Source organism: Pelodiscus sinensis, chromosome 16, assembly GCF_052426305.1.
Source record: "Pelodiscus sinensis isolate ZL-2025 chromosome 16, ASM5242630v1, whole genome shotgun sequence".
Lineage (NCBI taxonomy): Eukaryota > Metazoa > Chordata > Testudines > Trionychidae > Pelodiscus > Pelodiscus sinensis.
In genome coordinates this window covers 39,377,711-39,389,260 of record NC_143067.1, presented here as the reverse complement: position 1 = coordinate 39,389,260, position 11,550 = coordinate 39,377,711, and the positions used below count along the sequence as shown (strand labels likewise).

Here is an 11,550-nt window from a genome sequence, read left to right as displayed (position 1 = left end):
AAGAACAAGTTGGGGTGTGTCTAAACTACACCCCTCTGTCGGGAGAGGGATGTAAATTAGACACAACGAAAGTGCAAAAGAAGCGGGGATTTAAATATCCCGCGCTTCATTTGCATAATGGCGGCCGCTGCTTTTTTTTTTTAAATGGGGCTTTTTGAAACCCCACCAGCAGTTTAGATGGGGCATTTTTGACAGAAATGCCCCATTTCCAGTGATCCTGTAATCCTCACTTGGAGGTGTTGATTTTTATGAACTCTTCTATCCCCATTTAGTTTTCTGTTGCTTGCAAATGTTTCACTAATTTATTGACCCTGCTCTTCAGTCTTACAACACTGTACATATACTGGATATATCTGGTTTCAGGAAAGCTTTTGATGCAGTGTTGCATGACATTCTCTTAAACTAGGGAAATGTAGTCTAGATTAAATTATTATAATGTGGGTGTACCACTGGTTGAAAGACTGTACTCAGGAATCACTGGAAAAACTTAAAAAGCAACAAATAGTCTTTCAGCGCCTTAAAGACTAATAAAACATTGTAGATGGTATCATGAGCTTTCGTAGGCACAACCCACTTCTTCAGATCAATGTAGTTATTAAAGGGAATGGGAGGGGGGGAAAGAAGGAAAAAACGGGGGGAAATAGTCAATTAGAGTCTCCATGGCTACATCTAGACTGCAAGCCTCTTTCGAAAAAGAGCGTCTAGACTGCAAGCAGTACTTTCGAAAAAGCAAGCCGCTTTTTCGAAAGAAAGCACCCAGGCAGTCTGGATGCTCTCTTTTGAAAAAGCCCTGTTTGCATTCAAGAACGCCTTTTTTCGAAAGAGCACTTTCGAAAAAAGGCGTTCTTCCTCGTGAAATGAGGTTTTCCGCCATCGAAAGAAAAGCCGCGTTCTTTCAATTTAATTTCGAAAGAACGCAGCTGTAGTCTAGACGCAGGTGAAGTTTTTTAGAAAAAAGGCTACTTTTTTCGAAAAAACCCTTGAGTCTAGACACAGTCCATGCTACATGAAGCTGATAGAGAAGTTGCAAATTGTTCTTAAGTACCCATTGTTTGGTTTTTATGTCATTAGGATGTGGAATGTAGTGGGCCATCCAGCCAATGTCTTTATTTATACCTTTATTCAGGAATCACTGTCAGTCTTGGAAAATGTGTCTAGTGGGAATCCTACAGGGGTCTGTCCTTGCTCTGGTACTGTTCAACATTTTAATTAATGTCTTGGGTGATAGAGTGGAGAGCATGCTTACAAAATCTGCAAATGAAATACCAAACTGGAAAGAGTTGCAAGCACTTTGGAGGACAGGACTGGAATTCAAAAGGACCTTGACAAATTGGAGAATTGGTCTGAGTTCAAGAATATGACAGTCAATAAAGGTAAGTGCAAAGTACTACAATTAGGAACAAAAAATCAAATGTTCAAATCCAAAATTGGAAACAATTGGCTTTGAAATAGTGCTTCTGAAAAGGATCTGGGAGTAATAGAGGATTAGAGATTGAATATGAGTCAACAATGTCATGCAATTGTGAAAAAGGCTATTCTGGTGTATGTTAACAGGAGTGTCATATGTAACACATGGCAGTTAATTGTCCTACTCTGCTCAGCACTGGTGAAACTTCAGAGTGGCTCTACTGTGTCTAGTTCAGAGTGCCCCACTTCAGGAAAGATGTGGACAAACTGAAGATAGTCGAAGCGTAATAAGAATGAAGTACGGTTTGGAAAACCTGACTTAGGAGAAGAGGTTAAAAAACTGGGTGTGTTTAGCTTGGAGAAAAGAAGAACGAGGATAGCAATGGAGATCAATTGTTCTCTGTGCCCAGTGGAGGAAGAACAAAAAATACTCAGCCTTTGAAGAGAGACTGAGGTTTCTGAGTTTGTTTAGTCTGCAGAAGAGAAGAGTGAGGGGGATTTGAGAGCAGCCTTCAACTTCCTAAAGGGAGGGTCCAGAGAGGATGGAGAAAGGCTGTTCACAGTAGTGACGGATGGCAGAACAAGGAGCAACGGTCTCAAGTTACAGGTTGGATTTTAGGATAAACTATTTCACTAGGAGTGTGGTGAAGTACTGGAATGGGTTACCTAGAGAGGGGGTGGCCCATGCACCCTGGGAGGGGCAGGCCCACACCCCACAGGCGGGCCCGCGCACGCACCATGCGCCCGGGGGTGGTACCACGTGCCCGGGCCCAGGGCGCCAAAAGGGCTTGGGCTGACCCTGGCCTTGGACAGGGGGCTGGACTTGATGACCTCGTGAGGTCTCTTCTCTATGACTCTATGATTCTAATCTGCAGCAATGGAAATCTAAGTCTGATATTAAGAAAAACTATCTTAATGTTCTAAGAAAAAGTCTAGTTTAGAGGAACAGGATCCTTAGGGAACAGGATCCTCCGTTCATTGGAGGTGTGACGGTAGAACAGACTGTGGGCTGGGCCCAGCTGGCTGAAAGAGCCCCTCCCCCACGGCACTACCGGGCATGCTCACAGGCGCGCCTGAGTATAAAAGGCAGCTCACTTGTGGTGGACAGCAGAAGGGGGAGGACCTGCTGAGAGAGTGCCAGAGTTAGATGCAGCCTGAGCCACTGTGGTGACAGCCACAGCCCAGGGGACATTCTGGAGGTACGGCGATGGGGAGATGTGGGGTAGTAGGTAGTGGCCCGGGGGGGGAATTGCCCCCCAAGTGCTCAGCGTGTTGTGGTGGGATTCCCTGCTGAGCAAGCAGCGGACTGAGCCTCTGGTGACAGGGCCCTGGGCTGGGACCCTGTGGAGTGGGGGGGCCTGGGGCCCCTACCCCCACTGCAGCGCTCTGGGACGGGGGTAGTTTCCCTTGGGCCTGTAGACTAGGCCTCAGGGCTGTATTGCCCCAGTACAGAGGGATTGCTATCCAGGCCCTGAGCCGTATTAAAGCCCGTAGAGGGGAGTGCTACTCGGGACTCTGTGGTCAGGCCGTATATACCCTGGTGAGGGGGAACTGACTCTGGCCATTGGGCCGTGTGGACATTGATAAGTGGACGCTGGGGGGGCTTTGACTGTGGGATCCCACCCGAGGGGGGGTGTACCCCTGGCCAGGAGTTTTTTAAGAACAAGTGAGATAGAAATCTGTCAGGGATGGTCTGGCTTTACTTGGCCCTGCCTCAGTGTGGGGATATGGACTAGGGATGTACGTTTCGGTCAAAACAGTTAAATGGTTAAAGTTACAATTGTATTGTTTACGTGGTTGGCCATTAATGGGCTGACACGGCAGATGGGGTTGGTGTCCCACCAGGGCTATGGTGATCGGTGGGGAAGGCTCGGCAGGAGCTTCTCCAGGCCAGCCTGCCCACTGCGGACAGGGACGGGGCTGAGGTCTCACTTGCCTGCTCAGGCCATTCTGGCTGGGGTCCTGCCTGTCCAGTGGGACCACTCTAGCATGGATAGGACCAGGCTGCCTGCCTGCCAGGACCACTCTGGCCATGCTAGGGTCTTGCCTGCCGGCCAAGGCGGATCCAGCGCAGCTGGGATCATGCCTGCCTGCCACATGGAGAGCTGCCTGACCACCAAGGCTGCTGCAGTGCATCTAGGACCAGGATCTCTCCTGCCCACCGTATAGCCCTGCCTGCTGCCCCGACATGGTGAGGCTCCCTCCAGATGGCCTGGTGTGGCTGGTCATCAACTTTGGCTGGTCATCCCTTGGGGGTTGGTTAATAAGTAATCATTCTGATACTGTGATTTCTAGAACTCTTTCCATCCAAGGACGCTGCTTAAAAACAGTAGTTAATTAAAGCTTCACAACATGGGCTATATGAGGATCACTTTATTTCTCCTGAAATACCTCTGCTGGGTAATGGCATGCTCCAGTTTAGGACCAAAAGTGAATGTATATCTAATTGCAACTCCCGGGGGAATTTGGGAAGAGCAAACATAATTACCAGAGACTGAATTCAGTTAAGAAGATGCAGTTGGATGCCTGTACTCGTGTGACAAGTGTTAGAAGAGCTTTAATGAGCACAGAGCTCGGCAGTTTGGTATTAAGATTACTATTTTGTCACCAAAGTTGCAGAATCTGTGATTACCAAAGACCTCGGTGGCTTCAGCCCACAGGCAGCTGGGAATGACAGGGCCTCTCCTGCACTATAGCTCCCAGGGTGTGATGGCAGACTCCTTCCCCAGGGGCCCTCTTCAACTCTCGCCTTGCAGGCTCTGTACCAGCCCAGCCTACACCTGCTCAGCTGAGCTCTGTCTTCTATTAGCGTTGCCTGTCCAGCCCAGTTCTCCCCCAGGTGCAGCCCGTTAGGCTAACTGGCTCCTTTCTAGTGGCCTTAGTTCTTTCAGGTGAGATGTGAACAGCCCCACGTGCTCAGAGCACAAAATGGCTGCCCCACTCTGGGCAGCTGAATCCTTAGCTATTGAACCACACAGACCAGGGCAACTGAGAGCTGTGACCCGGGGCCTCTTGCTGTGGACATGCACAGGCCATCAGTGTCTAGAGCTGTTAAATCTGGCATTTCCTCCTCTCATGCTTTCCCAACAGGTAGAAATGGTGCGTGTGGCTTGATTGGCTGGGAGACAGGCTGTCTTGTGAATAGTCTCTTCACAGTAAGTAAGGGCGTATCCTCCTCTCGGTCTTTCCTGGGGTCTGTCTCTGGGGCACCCTACCGGGCTCTCCCTCGGTCCTACGTCAGTCTCTTCTTCTAAGAAGAGAGCGTACTGGGCTTGTTCCTCTGGCTGCGTCGCACAGACACCTAACCTGCTTCCGGAGCAGCGCAAACCGGTCCAAACAAACAGCCCTTCTGCTGCTCTCAGACTTCACCGTGGTTCCCTGGCTGGCTCTACCTGAGGGCTCCCCGCTCATGAGCCTAACCTGCTTTGGCCGTGTGTGTCCTACTGGTTCCTAGCTCTGACTCTCTCCCCACCACAGCGACCTGTCTCCTCAGCAGGCTCCCCCAGCCGAGCTCTCTCTGCCTACTTATAAGGCCGAACTCTGCTTCCTCCAGCGTGGAGGCAATTAGCTAATCACCCCTCCCTCCCCCCCCCCCCCAGCGTGGAGCATGGCTCTTGGGGCTTTTTCCCTTGCCTTGCAGTGATGGGCAGAGGGCAGTAAGCTGCTCCACACCAAGGCCACTGAGATTGAGTTTTGGAGCCTCTTCCAAAACTTCAGCCCTAGAAATAGCACTTGGTGTTACACAGGCAGGCAGGTCCTGCCTGAACAAGCTCAAAGCTTTAGCCAAAGGTCTTCCCTCAGCTCTGCTGCCGCTGCCCATTGCCTGGTCTAGAGCTGTCAGTGATCTCGCTGGGCTCTCCGGTACTAAACGGGAAGGAGAAATAGTTTGGCGGTGTAATTGGGGGGGCATCAAAGCAGAGGTTCCTTTCACCCTGCATCTCGTAATTCAGATGTCATTGGACTCTGCCATATTGGAGAGTCAGTTCATCCTGCCTCTTTGCAAGCCTGCCAGAGCAAATCAGATCCCTCAACTCTGCAGAAATTGATTCCTCGGACAGAAAATGAAACGAGTGAAATTACAAAAAGCATTATTTCCACATCCTGAAAGCGACAAGGGGGCAAAGCACCTTCCAATGACATCCACTCTCTTGACCCCTAACTTGTTATGTTGTTTGACTTGCTCTTGGTAACTTTATCCATCTGCTTCCCGCTCATTCCAGCGAGAACTGTGCATTGCAAGCTTGGCGTGACTCTTTGAAGAGACAGATTAATCCAAGCAGCTTTTAGCTAAGTTGTGTGCTAAAATTCCTACTTCCTGGATCCGATCACAAGATGGCATTACAGCCTCAGAAGCCGAGCTCACTGTGATTACAGTTAGAGATCCTTCCCAAACCCCTAGGTGTCCTCGGCTTTTCAAGAAGCTGTGCGTTTAACCCTACCTGCTGAGCGCTTTCACTTCATCAATAGATTCAAGCATGTGGTGTTTTGTTTCAATTGCACCATGCTAACGTCAAGGCTGTGGCTTGAGCATCCAGCAATGCCATATGGGCAATGGATACCTGCCGCGATTGTGCCGGTAATTTTGTGAGCAATCTGATTGCATGGGCTCAAGCTAGCTATTGTGCTGATAGCTAATGGCACCCAGCACGCCTTTAATACTGGCCGACAACAGCTCTGCCCTTCCAGTGTTGTGCTCACCCCAAGCAGGGATGGCCACTCAGACCCAGCAGTGGAGTAGCGTGGGGTGAAGCTGCATCAACATGAGGGCGAGTCATTGACAGTGCGTATGTGGGTCCAGGTTTTTTTTAAAAGCACATTTAGAACAGGTCTTTGTGCATCCTGGAACCGATTTGGGACAGTAATGACCAAGCGCTGAAGAATTTATGGAGCAAAGAAAACAAGACGGCCCGTTTCTCACTTGGCTCATTGCAAAAACCGAAACTAATTCTGAGTTCTGGGGCACTAAATGCCTGTATTTGAAATGAACAAGCTCTGGTGTGCCCATGTGCAACGTTACCCTCCACTGGACGGCATCAGAATTGTTCAGCTAGCAACACAGCCCCTGGCACTTGTCTTCAGCCAGGGGGCAGATGCATGGTGTAGGTTTAGCCGAGTTAACCCTAGAAAAACAGCTTTTATAAGGGGAACACTAACACACTAATAGCAGCCCAGGCAAAGAGCATTAAGGATGCTATTCAGACATGCAATGCTGAGAATCAACTGCCCCTTACTGTGGTTTAAATAGATAGGTCCCCAGAAGGATCATCGTGATGCTCTGGTCTGACCTCCGGCATGCTGCCTGACAATTACACACAGCACAACTCAGCACATGGCCACGTTGTGACATAATGAGTGTCAAAAGTTCTGCTAATTGCTGCTCTGATTCCACTAACCTGTTACCCTGGCTTGTTTGCAGGGGAGACTGGTGCCTGCCAGGGGCGGGGGTGCAGGAAGGGCCACCCAGAGGGACTGGAGAGGGCACGAGAAAGCACCCATCTGGTAATTTAAGATTTTTGGTAGGTGCATGGGAGCAGAGTACCCCCCCCCCCCCAATGCTACCACAAGCCACCTGTGGGACCTGGAATGAGGAAACTGTCCTGCCATGGCATTCAGCCCTGCAGTCAGTAGAGGTGCATCTACACAGCACCATAACTTGAAATAAGATATGCAGCTTGAGTGATGCAAATTGCTTATCTTATTGAAATGCTATTTCCAAATAGCTTATTTCATCATTTGGTGCTGTCTACACAGGGCCAAATATCGAAATAAAGTGCTATTCCAAAACGCCCCTTACTCCTTTTAGGCTTACAGGGATGGCAGACTAGCGAGCCCGAAATAATGGGCTTGCTGTGAAGACGCAGGATAGTTATTTCGGGATACTCAGGTATCCCGAAATAGTCTTGCCGTGTGGACGTATCCTCAGAGACAAACTGGGCTGAGCAAACCTAGCACTGCTCTGAATTGTACTTCCAGGCAAAGGGCTCCAGGCATACCTTGCATAATCAGCTTCTCTGAAGGAACAAGGAGCAGTGCAGGCCTCCTACCTGTCTGCCAAGGATGTGGGTGGATGGAGACAATTTAGTCCCTGTTCTGCAGCTTCTCTGAATGGCATCAAGGCCTTTCTTTTTTAGAGGCGCTAGAGACATTGCTGCCCTCCAAGGTTAGCTCTCTCTGGAAACTGACAAGGAGGGAGCGATGGGAGCTAAAGCTGCATTGAAGGGAGATATTTCTCCTGCACTGGCTCAGAGGGCTGCAGGAAAGGCAAAGATACAGCTGTAAGTAGCGATTTTACTAGGCAGATGAGCTCCATGTGTGTCAGTCCAGAAGAAATTCTGTATGGACTGCAGCATCTAGAGCGGCTTTGAAGGGCAGAAAAAAGCAGCACAGACAGCTGCAATACGCACACAGCAGTAGCCCAGGGAGAATACAGGCTCACTCCAAGCTGGGGCTTTAGGAAAGCCTGAGCCCTGTCTGGCATGTGACTCAGATGCATAGGAAGAACACTAATTATTCTTCTTTGCTGAGCCCAAGCGCTGTGCGGCGACATACAAGGCACAGAGACGTAGGCTGGGATCACAGTCAAAAGCTGACGTGTATGCAGGGTCACTCAAAAGTGGCTGACTAATAGGAAGGAAATGATGGTAAGTAGAGGGGGAAAGTATCAAAACTCTGGTACCGAAGACCTGTCTGCGCTCATGTTTAGCAGCAATGCAGATGGTGCTCGAGAGAGAAATGTGCACCAGCAGTCAAATAAGCTAACAGAAAGAGCCGGTCTTTTTCTGGAATCAGCATGTCTACACGGGTGGTCATACCGGTGTAATGAGCGCCAGGACTGTCCCTAGGGGGGGTGCAGGCCCAGGACAAGTCACCAGTTTGGGGGCCCTCCTTAACATTTTTGTATACAAGTGAAATCTGCTTACAGTGAACGTCAAGGACAGATACTGGCTTCGGGTTACCTATTGATAATGCCCAGCTGTGTAATTATAATTATATTGTAGCTCTTTTTTATTATTCTAATGGAGTTCAAATAATTAAAGACCCACTGATCATGCCACACCGCTTACATTCTGACTTCCTGGCAGCAAACTCTGCTCTCAGATCATGGTGAGCCAGGTTTGATGCTCCTTCCTTCTCAATGGGCAGCGTGGCACGTCCACCTGGCCTCTCTTGAGACGCCGCTGATTGTAGCTAATTCTTAATCACTTTCCATTTGGAAAAACGTTGCTCCTCTGAAGCCACAGTTGCCAGCAAAACTCTGTCTGCTATGGCTGTGTTTGGGAAGTCACCATCCCGGCTAATTTCTCTCCCACTAGTCCCCTCGCCCCACACCACTCTCCCTCGAATTACACCCTTCCTCTGACTCCTAATGTTCCCTGCCCAGGGAACATTCACATGCCTATTTCCTCCTTCCCCCACAGATTACAGTCTCCTCAAAATCAAATTGCCAGCACCCCAAGTCACAAAGTGTAACATCTGTAGGCATCCGTCGCAAAACTCCTTTTGTCTCATGGGGCTGTGATTGACTGATCCTGGTGATGCTAATGTATGGTGGGGTGAGTTCACACCCTCTGTCTCCCTGAGCGCTGTCTGTGGTTCATCCAGACATAGTCTCTCACTCTCTGTTTAACAGATTCGGGGAGCAGAGGGCGATCGGGTAGTAACTCAGGTCTCTTGCCGGACCCCACCTTCTGCACTCATCGTGCCAGAGGAACAGCCTTGAAAGACTTTTTACCCAGGGAGGGGAAAACTACAGTTTCAAGCCACAGGATCAAGCCAGGAAGAGGGAGCATCCCGAGTTACAAAGAGGGAGCCATTGCGCCCAGGGCAGAGGGATGGAGCGAAGGAGCGGCATCACTCTGGTTGAGTTAGCTCTCAGATGAGCCACCAGGAGGCGCTGCAGCTGAGAGTGGGGAGCACTGTTTCAGAACCACTTACTTTCTCCTCTTTTGTTTTTAAAAGTCAAACAAAGTAAATTCAAAACAAAATGTGGCTGAAACGTGCGTAGAAAGAAACGTGAAACTACTTGTTCCAAAAATGTCAAAATGGGGTCTTCTACCATAAGACTTCTTTCCAGTTCCTTTAAAAAATATTTCATAAAATTTCACAACATGTTAACTAAAATGGCATTTTCTAATGGAAAACTGTATTAACCAAAACCTTCCCCAGCAGCTCTAATTAAAAGATGAGTGAACAGGAGCGGCCAGTTTCTGGCTTTATCCTCCCAACACTGCTGTGATACGGCTGCATTGAAGCTCTTCCTCAGCCCTCCTGATCCTGGGATACTGTCAGGCCCCAGTGGTGAAAGAGCCCAAATGTCTTTGCTTTCCACTGACGAATTAGTTTTTACGAGTGTTGCCTGTGTAATGCGAAGCTATGGAGCTTAAGAGTCAGCTGAGAGGCACATTGATTTCTGAAGGATCTTGCTGCCTACTAATGTGTTCCTCTTTCCTTCTCTGAAGGAAAATAGGAAACAACTGTAGGAAGGCAGCTTGATCTGGATTTGTCTTTAAATGCCACTTTCCCCCACAGATGATGGGAAGGTGCAAGGGTTGTAGAGCTAGAGGGCAGGAGGGTGAGCAGAAACTGAGAGTGCCAACCCCTCGCGGTCTGGAGCGTGTTCTGAAGCGGAAGGTTAGTCCTTAGGCTGTGACACTGGAGCGGGGTCCTAGTCACAGACTGTGCTGAGCTGGCGTAGCGTTTCTTGGCCACCTGGGCTGGACAAGAGGTGAGTCCACTGAGCGAAGTGGACTTGGGAGCTATGCACGAGTGGATGAGACAGATCAAGCAGCAGTGCACGGCAGGCCAACGTACGGCCAAAGTCCCCGCCCCCCAAGATCCCTGAAGAACCTGCTACGAGTAGCACAAAACTAGGGATGTAAAATCCCATTGAATCAGTTAACTGGTTAAACATTACGTTTAACTGCTTAACCGATTAAGTGGGATCCCATGGGCGGGGCTGGCAGCTGGCTCCCAGCCCTGCAGGGCTGCCGGCTCCCAGTCCCATGAGGCTCTGGCTGCCGTCCCCACAGGACTGCCGGTTAACCACTTACCAGAAAGCATCACCCAGTAAGGCGATCATCCGGTAAGGGTGCTGCTTATCGGGTAACCGGTTACCTGTTCAGTACCCTACACGGAGTTTGACACTGGTTCATGGCTTGGGCTCCAGGAACTTCTGGGGAGTAGTCAAGGAATGGTTGGTTCTGAGTCCTTGAGCCCCAGTCAGATGGCCACGCATGCCAATGTGTCTGCAGCACAAACCCCAGGCAACCAGAACAAATATTTTAAAATACTTGATAGGGGCATGCTCAGGGCCAAATCCTCAACTGGTGAAAACTGGTGCTGTTCCGTGGGACCTGGCTCATTGACACAGGCCCTCAGTCTGTGCCTAACTGGAGTGTCTTCACCAGCAATGACGGCAGGACAGGGAGGGCTGCATCCCCTTCCTGTGGGGAAAAAGAAGGCTCTGTTGCAAGGCTCATCAATGTATCTCCCTCCTGTTTGCCGGGCCCTTCCGGATGGCCCAGGGCAGAGAGGAGACCACTGTGTGTCACATGCACTTGCCTTCCCCCCCACGTCTTGGAGAATGGAAGCTTAAATGTGGCAAAATGCAGGGAACTGAGGCCATCCTGAAGAGGAAGGGGGGGATTTGAGCCATGGCGTCTCATTCCCCTGCCCTGGCATCTCTTTTGATTTATATTTACTGTAAATTCCGTTAATAGCACATAAAGGGGAAGAGTAAATTAATCTCTGTCGGGAGCGAATATCCCGTGAGGTTCATAGTGCCTAATCTCGCGTGCTGAGAAGGGCTGGTTAGTGTATGGGCTGCACGTCTCCTTGGGGAGTTTGAAAGTCAAACACACCAGCCAATGAGCGCTCTCAGAGGAACACGCTTGCTCACTCCAGGTGCCTCAGGGCGCTGAGGGGTGGGGTACAGTGTCTGACTTGCGTGGAGGATAAAGAGAGCTTCATTTTTTCTTGCAAGCTTTCCCACTAGAGAAACGTCATGTCTCAACAAAACAGAACTGTCTGTTTTCATAGCAAAATGGCTCCAGCACCGTTCATGGGACTGAAACGAAAGCAACCTACATCTTATCGGCAAGAGCCGGGGCACACTGTTCATACATGTATTACTGTCGAGTAATA

The 11,550-nt window shown here is 49.7% G+C and overlaps 1 long non-coding RNA gene across 1 annotated transcript; it reads left to right on the top strand.

Annotated features, from left to right (window-relative positions):
* The first annotated feature begins 2,507 nt into the window (after nucleotides 1-2,507).
* LOC112544597 (uncharacterized) lies at nucleotides 2,508-10,982 on the top strand. Its single transcript, XR_003087941.3, has 3 exons — nucleotides 2,508-2,606; nucleotides 4,498-4,562; nucleotides 9,038-10,982. It is a non-coding gene; the product is annotated as an uncharacterized LOC112544597 (long non-coding RNA).
* Nucleotides 10,983-11,550: the final 568 nt, after the last annotated feature.